General features: G+C 34.2%; 1 non-coding gene across 1 annotated transcript; it reads left to right on the top strand.

Moving 5' to 3' along the window:
• The first annotated feature begins 1759 nt into the window (after nucleotides 1-1759).
• Nucleotides 1760-1832, top strand: TRNAK-CUU (transfer RNA lysine (anticodon CUU)). Its single transcript has one exon. It is a non-coding gene; the product is annotated as a tRNA-Lys (tRNA).
• Nucleotides 1833-12310: the final 10478 nt, after the last annotated feature.

The raw sequence follows: 12310 nt of genomic DNA, 5'->3' as shown, positions 1-12310 counted from the left end.
CTTTGCAGTGTACTCAAGGTGATGGACCAGTTCAATGTATTTTCTGTAAAACTGTATGTCAAAGTTTGGACAAAAAAAAAAAATAGTCTTCATCAAATCAATTGTGCCTGTGTTATTGATTAGACCAAATTCTTTTGAATGACCTTGGGTTTATTTTAAATATAAAGCCACAATTCTCTTGTTTTTATACTTTTATGTAAAAACTGAAAATTATGGAAACTTTTGCTTTCAATAAGGAATCCTTAATTCATTTGGACTCTGATTAGTATATCCGTTAAGATGTCAAATTAGAAGAACATAGGTACACTAATTTATGTGCTACTAATCTAGACACTTGAACTAAGATATCTTTGTTTCATTTGACAAGAAAAAATGTATATATGGTAAATATCTTTTTTGGAGCAATGTTTTTAAAAGCATCATTTTGCTCTCATTTAATAGTTAAGAAAGTACAAATAAACTATGAAATCTTCTATTTTGGAAATCCTTCCATCTACTGTAAAAATTAAAACTGTCACCAAATGTTATTTCTGAAATTTCACTGTGTTCTTTTTCTATTTTCTCATTTATTTTTATTGTGATGGGAAAATTAGCAGGCAGATGAATAATTATTTATTAATGACCTCTCCAATGGCTTTTCTTTAGTAGTATCATTTGCAATTGAGAGATATATACATTTGGTATTTTCTATATGTTTAAATGTCTTAACTACCAAGCTGTTCATACTCTGAAAACTGTGTTAATTCTAACATCAGCAGTCCTTTTGTAAATTTTATATGGAACACTGTATTTTATTTATTTGTTTATTTCAGTGCCATTTTGGCTTCCTACTTTAGGATAAGGACAGTATTATTGAAAGTCATTGAAATAGAATTGCTTCATAATAACTGGTAGAAAAAAATACTCTATAATAAAGCTACTAAGATATTTTTTCATTATTCCTGTTTACTAAGTTTCTTCATAATTCATCTTTTTTTTAATTTAAATTTTTGTTAGAGTTCAAATGTTGGAGTTTGTTCTCAGAGGACAGCCGGTTTAGAGGCTTAGAGCCCTTCGGATGTCTCCAAAGCCAAAGGTTCTGTCCTTCAGCCTCTGCCTCTGCCTTCTTCTGCCTCCAACAGAGATGGAAGATCTCTCTTATCTCCTTCTGGGGGGCCCAGGCACCAATTTGCTGCGGAGAGAGGGCTTCTGGCGTAGCTCCACTGAAGTCCGTCAAAAGTGTTCTCTGCAGCAGAGTCGTTTCTCTCGAGTCTAGCGCGATCAGCCAGCCAAGAGGAAAAAATGTATTCTGCCATAGATCCTTCATCGCTGGCTTTTTATCTGCCTCTTCTGAGAGAATGGGATTATGGGTTTTCTCCCATAGTGCTCTCTGGCCCAATGACTTTAAGGGAGGTGTGAACTCTCTTGAAGTTAGAAAATGTACTTTGTGAAGCTAGCATACTTGTGGAGTCCAATGAGTAAAGGTGGGAACACAAGCCTTGTCTTGATTAGTTCTACTTAGTACCTTGTTTCAGGTTCTGGCCAAAACAACTTCTTGTAAGATTAGATCAACTCTAATTACTTAGCAGTTAGTAAGGATTCCAACATCTCCCCCTTTCTTTTGTTTTAAAACATAGGGGGTTTCTGAGGGGGTACACATAAATCCATCAATATGGGCCAGAACTTTGTAACAGATATGGGCGCCACAATGTTGTGATCTTTTTCTTCTCAAAGACGCAGCCAGGTGATAAAAGTTCAGATCTTTTATTGTCCCAATATAGCCCGGCTAGCTCAGTCGGTAGAGCATGAGACTCTTAATCTCAGGGTCGTGGGTTCGAGCCCCACGTTGGGCGCCAAATGTTAGAGTTCAAATGTTGGAGTTTGTTCTCAGAGGACAGCCGGTTTAGAGGCTTAGAGCCCTTCGGATGTCTCCAAAGCCAAAGGTTCTGTCCTTCAGCCTCTGCCTCTGCCTTCTTCTGCCTCCAACAGAGATGGAAGATCTCTCTTATCTCCTTCTGGGGGGCCCAGGCACCAATTTGCCGCGGAGAGAGGGCTTCTGGCGTAGCTCCACTGAAGTCCGTCAAAAGTGTTCTCTGCAGCAGAGTCGTTTCTCTCGAGTCTAGCGCGATCAGCCAGCCAAGAGGAAAAAATGTATTCTGCCATAGATCCTTCATCGCTGGCTTTTTATCTGCCTCTTCTGAGAGAATGGGATTATGGGTTTTCTCCCATAGTGCTCTCTGGCCCAATGACTTTAAGGGAGGTGTGAACTCTCTTGAAGTTAGAAAATGTACTTTGTGAAGCTAGCATACTTGTGGAGTCCAATGAGTAAAGGTGGGAACACAAGCCTTGTCTTGATTAGTTCTACTTAGTACCTTGTTTCAGGTTCTGGCCAAAACAACTTCTTGTAAGATTAGATCAACTCTAATTACTTAGCAGTTAGTAAGGATTCCAACAAATTTTATTTTATTTAATAATAACTTTGTATTGACAGAATCCATGCCAGGGTAATTTTTTACAACATTATCCCTTGCACTCCCTTATGTTTCATTTTTTCCCCTCCCTCCCTCCACCCCCCCCCAAGATGGCAAGCAGTCCTATATATGTTAAGTATGTTGCAGTATATCCTAGATATAATACATATTTTCAGAACCGAACAGTTCTCCTGTTGCACAGGGAGAATTGGATTCAGAAGGTAAAAATAACTCGGGAAGAAAATCAAAAATGCAAATAGTTCACATTCGTTTCCCAGTGTTCCTTCTCTGGGTGTAGCTGTCTCTGTCCATCATTTATCCATTGAAACTCAGTTAGGTCTCTTTGTCATAGAAATCCACTTCCATCAGAATACATCCTCATACAATATCGTTGTCGAAGTGTATAATGATCTCCTGGTTCTGCTCATCTCACTTAGCATCAGTCCATGTAGGTCTCTCCAAGCCTCTCTGTATTCATCCTGCTGGTCATTCCTTACAGAGCAATAATATTCCATAACATTCATATACCACAATTTACCCAGCCATTCTCTAATTGATGGGCATCCATTCATTTTCCAGTTTCTAGCCACTACAAACAGGGCTGCTACAAACATTTTGGCACATACAGGTCCCTTTCCCTTCTTTAGCACCTCTTTGGGCATAATTCATCTTTAAAGGTTTTGGAATCATATTGATTAATTTGGTTTAATCAATAAATATTTACTGATTTTTTATTATCTGCCATGCATCATGCTAGGATCTTAAGAGGATACTAAGGACATGGATAGAAAGTCAAAATGAACATAATACTGACTCTCAAACTCATACATTCTCTTGATTCTGTCAACAATCTTATAATTATTATTTTACAATAAAAATTGAGATTTCCCCATATATATATATATATATAATATATATATATAATATATATATATATATATATATATATATATATATACGTGTGTGTGTGTGTGTGTGTGTGTGTGTTCAATTGAAAGTTATTTTGTTCAAGCTTTTGATTTAAAAAAAAAAAAGAATGTAAGAATGAAAAAGTTTAAGCAGCTTGCCTAGGTTATGCAAATATTAAAAGTATGTGTTAATCCCTAGGGCTCATCCTTTCAAGTATCTAGCAAGTATCTGAGAACTGATTTGAACACAATTCTTTATCCACTGTACCATTTCATAGAAAGATCGATCTTCTAATAAACTGGCTAGAGTTTTACATATGCATATATATGATCACTGACTCAAAGATAAAGTACCAGTTTTGTTTATTTTTATTCTTTCTATCTTTCTCTCTCTTTGTGTATATACATATATATCTGTCTCTCTACCTTTATCTGTATGTCTGTCTGCCTTTCTCTCTCTCTTTCTCTCTCCCTCCATCCCTTTCCCTCTTTTCCCTTCACTCTTCATTCCTCCCTTTCTTTCTCCTCTTTCCCTCCCCCTCTCTGTCTGTGTCCCTATTTCTTTTTCCTTGTCCCACCTTTTGTGTATGGGAATTAGAAAATATGAATATAAGAACTCATTATTTGACAAAAAATGCTGGGAAAATTGGAAATTAGTATGGCAGAAACTAGGCATTGACCCACACTTAACACCGTACACCAAGATAAGGTCAAAATTGGTTCATGACCTAGGATAAAGAATGAGATTATAAATAAATTGGAAGAACATAGGATAGTTTACCTCTTAGACCTGTGGAAGAGGAAGGAATTTATGACCAAAGAAGAACTAGAGTTCACTAAAATTTTGATTATATCAAATTGAAAAGTTTTTGTACAAACAAAACAAATGCAGACAAGATTAGAAGGGAAATCAAAGGTTCTGATAAAGGCCTCATTTCCAAAATATATAGAGAATTGACTCTAATTTATAAGAAATCAAACCTTTCTCCAATTGATAAATGGTCAAAGGATATGAATAGACAATTCTCAGATGAAGAAATTGAAACTATTTATAGACATATGAAAATATACTCCAAATCATTATTAATCAGAGAAATGCAAATTAAGACAACTCTGAGATACCATTACACACCTGTCCGATTGGCTAGAGTGACAGGGAAAGATAATGTAGAATATTGGAGGCGATGTGGGAAAACAGGAACACTGATACATTGTTGGTGGAATTGTGAACATATCCAGCCATTCTGGAGAGCAGTTTGGAACTATGCTCAAAAAGTTATGAAACTGTGCGTACCCTTTGATCCAGCAGTGTTTCTACTGGGCTTATACCCCAAAGAGATACTAAAGAAGGGAAAGGAACCTGTATGTGCCAAAATGTTTGTGGCAGCCCTGTTTGTAGTGGCTAGAAGCTGGAAAATGAATGGAATATTATTGTTCTGTAAAAAAATGACCAGCAGGATGAATACAGAAAGGCTTGGAGAGACTTACATGAACTGATGCTAAGTGAAATGAGCAGAACCAGGAGATCATTATATATCTCAACAATGATACTGTATGACGATGTATTCTGATGGAAGTAGATATCTTTGACAAAGAGATCTAACTCAGTTTCAATTGATTAAGGACGGACAGAAGCAGTTACACCCAAAGAAAGAACATTAGGAAATGAGAGTAAACTGTTTGCATTTTTGTTCTTCTTCCCAAGTTATTTTTTACCTTCTGAATCCAATTCTTCTTGTGCAACAAGAGAACTGTTCTGTTTTGCACACATATATTGTATCTAGGCTATACAGTGACATATTCAACATGTATAGGACTGCTTGCCATCTGAGGGAGAGAATGAAGGGAGGGAGGGGAAAAGTGGGAAGAGAAGTGAGTGCAAGGGATAATGTTGTAAAAAATTACCCAGGCATGGGTTCTGTCAATAAAAAAGTTATAATAAAAAAAATATGAATAAGGACCATAGCTATATAAACTATATAGAAGCAGAGAAACTTAAAAAAAAAAAAAAAACTGCTCTGAGTTTCTGATTCCTAGCCCCCAATAGTTATATGTGTGTGAAGTATATAAAGCATATTTCTGTGAAATTTTAAGCCCCTAATGAATTTTTGATTCCTAAGATAAGTGATGGAAAAAAATAATGCCCATTAAAGAAGAATGGAAACTCTGATGATGGTGCTAGCAGGTGGTACCAGAATACAAATCTTTTCTGAATCCTTTTGTGAATGTCATTTGACCTAAAAGTCCCATTATCTATGCTAGTGATAATTTCTATACTAATCATTGCAATAGAAAGACACCTAATAGTAAAAGGTGCTAATCTCTCAAAATGCCATTAATACTTATGATCGTTTTATGATGCAGAAGAAAAAACATGCCCTACACATTTTCAAAATACAATGTCCTTTTCTGCATATCATCAAAATCTTTTTTTCCTCAGCAGGCAACTAAGCTCCTGAGAAGCTTCTAAAGGCATAGTTTTTAAAGCATGGTAAAGTGGAAACACAAAAGAAATCATTAAGAATTTGTCATGATGAAAATAAATGTAGCAAAGAAAAAGACAGTTAAATGAAAGTTTTATTTAGGTTACTACTTTATATGATCCAATTATTGAATTTCAAAATTTTCTCTGAAATGAGTGATGGTCACACACACATATATTTGTATACATGTAAATGTATATGTATATACATATGAACATATATTATTATATGTATATATGTATTTGTGTGTATATACTTCTCTTTAAAATTATTTTGTTATATGGTATGACTCTTTGAGGGGAAGGGGAAAAGATACAGGGGGAAAATGATGATATAAAAAACAGAGATATCAATATAAACTGATTTTAAAATAAATTACTTTTCCCAAGTAAGGGTCTTAGGAGAGATGGGCTGTCTACTTAGAAGTCTTAAAGTAGAAGCTTAATGACCACCTAATGGGTATAATCCAATGCAAATAATGCTTATTTGCAAGCATTAATTGAACTACATGGTCGTTCCTAAGAACCTCTCAAATTCTCTACTGAATTGCAGTTTATGTGACAATCATAGTGGGCAAATAGGAAACTACATTATATAAAAAAGCTTGATGAAACTCAACAAATTAAATCAGCATAAACTTTTATACCTAAGAACGTCCCCACCAAGGTGAGTAGAGTCAAAAATGGACAATCTGTTCAAAAATGTAGTTCAGTGCTATGACATAAAAGAAAAAAAAAAAAAAGAAATGTACCTTGACCACACAAAAGTTCATGCTTCAAAGGCAAAAGATTTTATGAAAAATGGGCCATGCAAGAAATGCTGAGTTTCAAAATAATTTGGAATTATTAACACAGAGATAGATATAAATAAAAATCATACAGTTATCCTTTGCTTTTCTTCTTCAGCATGAAATAATATTTGTAAAGTGCTTAGTGTAATGCATGGCCCAGATTAGGCACTTAATAAATCCTTAATCTCTTTTCTTTCTTTTTCCTCCTGGATCAGCATTTCCTATGCTATGACATTTGCTGCCTCTATCTTAGTTCTTGGCTACTTGGTCTATTTGCTCAACACTGTCTCTGGCAGGTGCTACTTCAGAAAGTTTGTTAGACTTCTGTGTCTGAATCACCTCCTTCCTCAACATCATTTCCCAGAAGCCCTAACACCATCCTCTCTTTGTTTGCACAGACACTATGGGACCAGACCTAATTATATACCCTTTCCATTCATTAAGGGTATAGGCATAAAGGGTTTTTTCAATGTCTCTTCAATTTCCTTCTACAAAGAGAAGTACTAAACAGTTGATGGTATGGTTTTCCTAAGGAAATCAAATATCAATTCAGGTTTAGGGGACCATCACAGATATTTAAGAAAAACTTAAAGCAGAAAAAGAGTGGATTCATATTTGACTAGTGAACTGCTATACCTCCATGTTTTCCTTTGCAAACAGGAATATGAGGTGTGAGGTTCTTTCTTTGTGCAGCCTACACTAATTGTAGAAAATCCACTTCACTTCATATCAAGACAATATAAAAAGGTACATAGCAATCATATTGATGGTAACTTAGAGCTGTTAGTGAGCTTCCACTTTCACTTTTCTTGAAAGTGTATGTGTGTGTTCTTTGAGTTTTGTTTAGAAAAATAACACAAGGTAATGATTATATAAATAACAAATATAAAAAGTACCGACATTCTATGACAAGTTCTTCAAGAAAGAGAATGTGAAATTGTTCTTTCTCTCCCTCTCCTTTCCTCCTTCCTTCTCTCTCTCTCTCTCTCTCTCTCTCTCTCTCTCTCTCTCTCTCTCTCTCTCTCTCTCTCTTTTAATATATCCTTACATCTAACTGTATTGTAAGACAATTTTAATGGATGCTTCTTGCTAATCATTTTGGTTTGTTATTTTCCCCTAGATAATAGATATGAAATTTAAGCCAATGTGTTATTCCGGAATTATCTCTTAATGCTTATAACAATACTGTCTGCGAATTTGTCAAAACAAAACTTATTTTTTTCCTAAATTTATTTAATTGAAGAAACAGACTAAGCTAAAAGAAAAACAGAAAAGCAACACAAAACAAAATGAAACAAAACAAAGGGACATTATCATGTGCCCAGCAGAACATCAGGGAGGTTTCATAACATGTGACAACAAATAACAACTTAAGAAAGTATATATATATATATAAAACATAATTTCATATATATGTATATATATGAAATTATGTTCATTTGTGTCCATTTTTACTTTTTTGTAATTTGTTCTTTTGCTTTCTGCTTCACATTTTATTTATTGTAATATTTCTCCCTCTTTCATTCTTCACCACCCCAAAATAAAACTTTCAGTTAGATGTTACTACTAGTATTTATCCATTAAATATGATCATCGATATAGATGAAGCAAGGGAATAGGAGAAAAACCTGTGCAATTAAAAAAAAAAAAAAAACTATGAGTTTCAAATGTTTCTTGCAGATAACTAGCAATATAGAATGTGATTGCTTGAATTTTATTACAGAAGCTTGCTATTTTTTTCAAAAATGAACAAGTTAAAAAATCCCTGTACCGCAAATAGAGCTCTCAAATATCCTTGATAATTTAACTAGTAAACTATACTACAATGAAACTATTATTGTAGTCAAAATTATTTCATATGATCATGTAGATATAATATCAAGAAATTAAAATTTAAGACAATTTTAGTCAAATATCACCATAACTAATAGTTATAATCTGTTATATGGAATATAAAAAATTCAAAAATTAGAAATATTACAAAAGAAATTTAAAAATATATGTGAAGAGGAAAAAGCCACATATAATCCCCATCATACTATATGCTACTAGATCTGTAATGAAATGCTTTCAGTGAACCTATGGAACCTATCCTTATAATTTACTACTTTTTATTTATTGAGAAAATAGTTATTTATGTATAGTAATCAAGAGAACTTTGGATATTAAGGAATGAAAACAGGTTAGGGATTTATCACAGGACTGTATCTATCTGAAATCTCCCCTCAAAGAGGTGGGGGGGGGCAACGATAATAAGAATAAAATGAATAAAAACAAGTGGATCTACTGGCTGCTTTGTTAGCTCAGACTTTTAATAGTAGTGGATAAATTACTAGGAAAGCAGTTTTGCACTTTCCTTTAAGACATAATGTTGATCTCAATTGTCTTAAGAGAAAGCATTGCATGGATGTGGAACCTGGATACTAGAGTAAAAGTAGGAACTCCCTTATCCCCATCCCATATCATTCTAAATTCCTTTAAATAATAACTCTAAATAAATTTTAGAATGTCAGAACATACAAAAAGATGAAGTACAACCATTTTCCAGCCAAAGACAGTTTAAAGTCAGCAGGAAAGTCACTAAGCATGCAGTCCTGGTATAGACCATTCCAGTGGAGCCCCCAGCCCCAGCCTCATTCATTCATCAGAAGCTTACTAATTTTTCTGGCCTAACAGAAGACAGATCCTAATGCTAGAAATATATCAAATTATTCTGAGGAATTCAGTCAATTATCTCTGTTGGAATTGGAACATTATCTCACACTGAAATGTTGCCCCCATCACCTGGAAGTAATATTAATCCATTAAATCTTAAGTAAATATATTTTATTAATGTTACCATATCCAATGTTCATAAATTCCAAGTTATATGGAAATGTACAGGTTCCAAAACACAGAAAAAGCAGAAATCAAAGGTATGTGGGAATAGATGCATGTAATTTCTGTTTTCATATAGTAGGTTTTTAGCAAATGCTGTCTAATGGATTATCCTGTCAGATAATAAAATTTTAATGTAAATGTTTTTTTGTGAACATATAGAAGAGAAGCTGACTTCCTAATAACTTTTAGTTAACTACAAAAACATAAATGTTACCAATTTAGCATTATCTTGTGTTCTTTCTTAAAACATTAAAAATAAAACAACATATAAATATCTAGACCTATTGTTTTATAGACTTCATTAAACAAGAGAAAGAGAGCTTCTTCTTTATCTTCTCCTTCTTTCTTTATGTGTTCTTTTCTTTCTTCTTTTTTCTTCCTTCCTACCTTCATCTCTTCCCCCTCTTTCCTTTCCTTTCTTCCTTTCCTCCCTCCTTCCCTCCTTCCTTCCTTCCTTCCTTCCTTCCTTCCTTCCTTCCTTTTATACTTCCTTCCTTCCTTCCTTCCTTCCTTCCTTCCTTCCTTCCTTCCTTTCTTTCTTTCTTTCTTTCTTTCTTTCTTTCTTTCTTTCTTTCTTTCTTTCTTTCTTTCTTTCTTTCTTTCTTTCTTTCTTTCTTTATTTCTTTCATTTCTTTCTTCTCCTTTCTCAGAAGTTTGCAGAGATGTGTCAGCAGATCATTCTTTCCACACCAGATCAAATAATGCAAGTAAAGAGCCTAAAATGCAGAAAATTTAAAAAATAGTGGACAAAAATCCAAAACAAATCACCAGACTATGGCTTTTGTACTACTGCCATCCCAAGCCTATAGCAATTTTTACACACCTGAATTTCAGAGTTAACACCTTGAAAATATGCCAGTGTTCTGAAGTCTCTATTTTTTTTCTTATCTTCCTTTTATATTTTTGAGTCTCTAGTTAGTTATCTGTTTTTCAGCCAAATGTACAACCAGATGTTTTTTCTATCTTAGCCTTTTGTTCTTTCAAATTTCTCTTGTATTCCCAGTAAGTAGTTTGTTTCAGATATGCCTCCTTATACTTTGGCTCCTATCCCTTCTATTTTTAGAGAGTCCATAGACTGACATCCCCATTTCCTTGAATTGAGTGATATAGGACGCTGACTTGGAACTTTTCTAAGAACAATCTTCAAGTGAGCTCTGAGAGATCCCCAAATGGTTTTCTCTTTCTCATTACTGAAATTTCCTTCGTTTCTAAGCAAGAACTCTGTTGCCTAATCTTCCATCCCTCCAAAAGCATTATTCTCCATTTCTGTGAGTGGACAGAACATGAAGACTAAGTCATTGTTTGGACATAGCAAGAGGTTGTTATCTCTGTCTCTAGTGTGTAGCAGGGGTTGAAGTTGCCCAGTGCCAACTACATTTCAGTGAACCCCATGTTATTTTATTTGAGTTTTACTGTTCGAGGGACTTGTGTCTTTTTGCCTTATACATTCAGCTTTAGATATACTCTATCTGGTGTTTGTGTATTTGTGTGTTCTTTTGAAGACATTAGTAAAAATTTATTAGTAGTCTTTATCTTGTCCCATTTTGTTGAACTTTTCATTTAAAGAAAATTTATTTAATGCTCTTCAAAGTCAGATTTAGGTGAAAGAAATTAATAAGTGCTTTCTGTAGTTGGTAAAATCTTGAAAAAAATGTTACCTGAGCCACCTTCAGCCTTCCAGATGAAAAGCAAAGACAGCTTTGCTGTGGGCCCAACCCCTGCCTCTGCTTTGCTGAACAAACTCTTAGAAGAGTTATAAGAGCTTCCACAGGAAAAAAAAAAGGCAGGGGCTTAAGAACTGGCACCATCTGTTCACTCTGATAACACTAACAGTCTTATTCACAACCCTCTAAACCCTAAAATCCCTACAGCCTCTGTATCCCAGTCCTTGAATCAGAGGGGAAAAAATTCAAAAAAGGAATTCTTTACCAAACCTTTGAAAGAGGATTACATTGGAAATAGTAATGCATCATACACCCATCCTCTCCTCCATGTGTATGAAGGGAGGAGAAAAAAATATGACACAAGATTTGAAACATGTACACAAGAAACTCAAAATACATAACTGAATAGAAGGGCTGGGGGCCAAGGTGATTTGAGGAGTTAATAGCTAAAGAAAGTACAAATCTGTTATTAGTCCAAATTGTAATTTGTGCATTGACACAATGCCTTTTAATGTTGAAGCGAGATGTATAAGTCTTTTTGTTTAACATTGAAATTCCTAGCCCTTCAGTAGAAATATTTTTACTCAGTTTTGTTTTCAATTAATTTTATTGAGTCTTTAAGTCATTTATCTAGAAAACAGTCACAAAATCAAAATTGAAAGGGACCTTGCTCCAAATTGTACCTAAGGCGGGGGAGCCCTTTTAAAATATGATTAAGTATTCATGTATCTTCAATTTAAAAATCTGTACTGAGGGAGAACCTATTATGTCTTAAACTGGCCTATTGTACCTTTGTATGTTCAAGTACAAAGAAGTGTAATGGATAGGAGGACTAGGAGTAAGGAAGAATTGTGTTCAATTCTACTTTGGACATTTGCTAGCTATATGACTGGGAAAGTCACTTAATATCTCTTAGACTGTTTCATTTTTTTAATAAAAGGTGTATAATAATAGCATTTTTTACAGAATTATGAAAATTAGATGAGGAAAAATGAGTAAACTTTTTATTTTTTAAATGAGATTGTGTGTGTGTGTGTGTGTGTGTGTGTGTGTATGTGATTAACAAAACTCAGGAGCAAGAAATTAAAAAAAATCAATTAAAATAACTATAAACAACATAAAATACTTGGGAGTC

Source organism: Antechinus flavipes, chromosome 6 (assembly GCF_016432865.1).
Source record: "Antechinus flavipes isolate AdamAnt ecotype Samford, QLD, Australia chromosome 6, AdamAnt_v2, whole genome shotgun sequence".
NCBI classification, from domain to species: Eukaryota; Metazoa; Chordata; class Mammalia; order Dasyuromorphia; family Dasyuridae; genus Antechinus; species Antechinus flavipes.
Note: the sequence above shows the minus strand (reverse complement) of the source record. Positions and strands in the feature narration are given on the sequence as shown.